This window comes from Epinephelus moara, chromosome 18 (genome assembly GCF_006386435.1).
Source record: "Epinephelus moara isolate mb chromosome 18, YSFRI_EMoa_1.0, whole genome shotgun sequence".
NCBI lineage: Eukaryota > Metazoa > Chordata > Actinopteri > Perciformes > Serranidae > Epinephelus > Epinephelus moara.
The window spans coordinates 1,016,065-1,019,976 of NC_065523.1; the positions used below are offsets into that span (position 1 = coordinate 1,016,065).

At 40.5% G+C, this 3,912-nt stretch overlaps 1 protein-coding gene across 2 annotated transcripts in view; it reads right to left on the bottom strand.

Moving 5' to 3' along the window:
- Positions 1-3,912, bottom strand: part of rcn3 (reticulocalbin 3, EF-hand calcium binding domain) — a 30,126-nt gene that overhangs the window by 688 nt on the left and 25,526 nt on the right. The gene's annotated exons all lie outside the window — the stretch shown is intronic.

A 3,912-nucleotide genomic window follows, 5' to 3' on the forward strand; every position in this document is an offset into this window, starting at 1 on the left:
CAAAAACAATTTGTAATATGGACTCGTCAGACCACAGCACACTTTTCCACTTTGTGTCAGTCCATCTCAGATGAGCTCAGGCCCAGAATAGGTGGCGTTGTTTCTGGATGTTGTTGAGGCTTTCACTTTGCATGGTAGAGTCTTAACTTGCATTAGTAGATGCAGGGATGAGCTGTTTACTGACAATGGATTTGTGCTCCTGGGCCCATGTAGTATTATATTTTATACAGTCATGTCAGTTTTTAATGCAGTGCAACCTGAGGGGTCAAAGGCCATTCAATGTTGGTTTTCAGCCTTGCCCCTTACATGAAGAGATTTCTCCAGATTCTCTGAATCTTTGATGATATTATGGACTGTAGAGGGTGAAATCAGACTATTTGTCCACACAGTTTTCCAGGAGTGGTGAACCTCACGACGTCCTTGCTTGTGAACAACTGAGCCTTTTGAGGACACCCCTTTTATACCCAATCATGGTACTATCAGCTGTTACCAATTAATCTGTTTACCTGTGGAATGTTCAAAAACACCCGTTTGGAACATTCCTCGGGTTAATTGGTAACTTTCCCAGTCTTTTGTTGCCCCTGTCCCAACTTTTTAAAAACATGTCGCACGCATCAAATTCAGATTGAGTGTTTATTTACAAAAACGATAAAGTATCAGTTTGAACATTAAATGTCTTGTCTTTGCATCGAACCCCCAATTGCTCGGGGTGCTCGGCCATGGAAATATTGAATATTCCCTTGGGGACTAATAAAGTATATAGAATTAAAAAGTAAATTAAACCCTGGGTCAGTTACTATGGCAACATACTCCGTGAAGCAAACCTGCTGGCTCCCAGGTTTGCCTCATCTAAGCCTGAGGCTGATCGCCCGCTGAGCGTGTCACAGGAAGGAGAAACATGGCGTGTCCTTTTGTGAATAAAGTTGTGTTGTGCGTTAAGGATTTACTGCAACAGATATTGAGTGTAACGTCGAGCTGCATTAATGCTGACCCACATTGTTCAAGGCCCAATTCCAATCCGATCCCTTACAGACTCACTGACTTAGAGGCGCGTTCATGTGAAGTGCGTGAGTGTGTGAGGGCTGTCCCATTGTCAAATCGTCAAGTCAGTGAGTGAGCCCTTTATGCCCCCTTACCGTAGGTCAGCATCGATGCAGACTTACGGTAAGGAAATTACCCACAGTTCATAGCGTTGTGCTTACAATAACCGATAAATGATCATGCCCAGAGCCGCCAGTGTCAACAACATTTTGTAGAGAGGGGGATAAGTGCTGTCCCATTCCTATTTATAGCATCCGGAGCCCTTTCAGACTCTCAGGGGAACCCTGAGGGTTCAGGGCTTGAGTCTTTAGGGGCCGGATTGTAATTGGGCCCAAGCTTCTGCACATCGGACAACACAAGATACAGAGCTTCCGCTCAAACTACTTCCTGTTACCAACCTGTCAAAATAAGAGCATGATGCAATATATTGAATACCACCACAAAAGTCGTGGACATTGAGGTCCACGACTTTCAGGGACTGTTGCGTCAGGAGTTGGTGATTAGACCCCGTTTGGTTGTCTCATCGTTCCCGGAGGAGTGTCTATATGAAAGATAGGATTTTACATCACACTAATCATTTATCTGAACAATCTGTTCCACCCAGATATATCAAATAGCCTGTTAGGCTAACGTTACACATCGTGGATTTACATTATCATCGGAGCAGAGACAGCGGTTTGTCGGGCTGTACGAAAAGTGTCTTTGGCTCTGAGAAGACTTTTGCCAGTTTTTGTGGTTTTCAGTGGGCATAAATCAGAAAGGATCATCAAAGAGGAATTCCAAAGAACTGCAGGTTTGTCAGTGTTAACAAATTAATCTGCGCGGATACATCATACAATGATTTATGAATAATTTTCATATATTCAAAGATTCTGCAGTGTAATTGGCTGCATATATGGACTCACATCCCCACCATAGCTCCATCTGAATAAAGGAGATACGTGAATAGGAAGTAATTTCACAGCAGTTCAGCAATTCGGTTAACCTCAGCCTACTACTGACAGAATGACATAAATATAAGCAAAAAAAAAAAAATTTCTCTGGATAATATTTTTGTGTTTTATTTTGAGTTGCTGCCAAGTGCGTTTGGGCTCCACCAGATTACAGCTGAATAACAGGATATAGCAGATTATCTTAAAATATATGAACACTGTTAAGATAGGCCTATATAAATGTTGATATATTTTCTGTAGCCTATATTAGACTCATTAAGGCATCACATCACATAATGTCACTACACATCACCTATCAACACACTCTGTACTCACACCATCACACCTCACGCTGTTAAACTGGGTCCAAACCAGTCTTCATTCGCGTCATTAAAATCTCCGATTCAGTTGAGATGATAAATGGCTCTTTAACTCCACTTTCTGCCACTGAGAATCACGTTATCTGCACTCCATTGATGATGTCTTTTGGTGCTCACCATGAACACGCTTCCCTCGGGCTGAACATACTCAGAGCTGATTGAACTGATTCTGATCAGCTGTTCTGGAACCGAAAACTCAGAGTTTCCCAGCTCAGGTTCAGTCAACTTGGAGATCGGGATAAGGCTCAGAGTTTGTTGAGCCTGCTTTCTGAAATAGGGTCCTGCTCAACTCATTCAAATAGTTAATAATATTGATCTAGGCTACATTTATCATGGCGAATGTGTGCAAAATTGCAGATAATCAAACTGATGTTTAAAGCAATAAACTCATTAGCCTACATAAGATCTATAGAACAAAAACAATTTGTCAAATTTTAAATGCTTGGAATTATTCATCAGGGACCTATTTCAGAAAGCAGGATTAGTGAAAACTCTGAGTATGTTGAGCCTGAGATGAGGGAAACTCATAGTTTTCCGTGTCACAAAGCTAGCTCAGCGTAACCCTGAGTCAGTTACTATGGCAACTTAGCCTACTTCGATCACCTGGGGGGTATTCCATCAACGTAGCTAAGAATATCCAGACTAAGGTATAATCTTGAAGTTTGACTAAACGCCAGCTCCCAATCTAGCTCCAACCCGTTCCATCAAGTGAAATCAGCTGGCTCCAATTGAAGCTAATTCAAGCCTCACCTGTTAAGCCTCAACTTATGCACGCGCCCAGGGAAAATAAAAAGTCCAAACTAGTCGAGTGCCAAAAATGTTGCAAAATGTCAAAAAGGAAAGGAGCGAGCGGAGGCTTTTTCTACGGCGGAGCAAACGCTCCTTATGGAAGTGTATGAGGACTATAAGGACATAATTAAGAAAAAGGCAATACTGCAGCAATTAATAAAGCAAGGCAGGTGGCGTGGCGGAATATTGCCGACAGGCTTAATGTGCAAGTGACGAAGAAAATTCAGCATTTCAGCATAATATCATGTTCTATAAATCCCGCATCAAAGGGACAAAATATATGTAGATAAGAACACCCATTAAAGCTAACAATTCAAGTATGCCTAATAAAATTCACCAAATGTGTAAATTAATATTAGTGATATAGACTATTTATCACATTTATCTACTGATTCCTATGTACATTTCAGATGATGCATTTAATCAAACTATTTTATGTCAATCATCGCATTTATCACATAATTGATTGTAGATTATGACATTTCCGAAATGATCAGTTTATAGGAAATAATCACATTACATTTATCTACTGATTGTAGAAAATTCCATTTAGCAAATCCATCAGTTCAGTGGAGATGAAGAAAACTATTAAGTGAATGCAGGTGATAGTGAATCAATTATCTATTTCTCATAATTTGGGAGTCAATTGTGAGCTCTATCCCTTATTATATCAAAATAAGGAAAATCCCCTTAAATGTATGGAATGTGCTATAGGATGAGGAACAGACAAACCACAATGGTGTGTGTCCCATTTTAATGTGGTTGCTTTG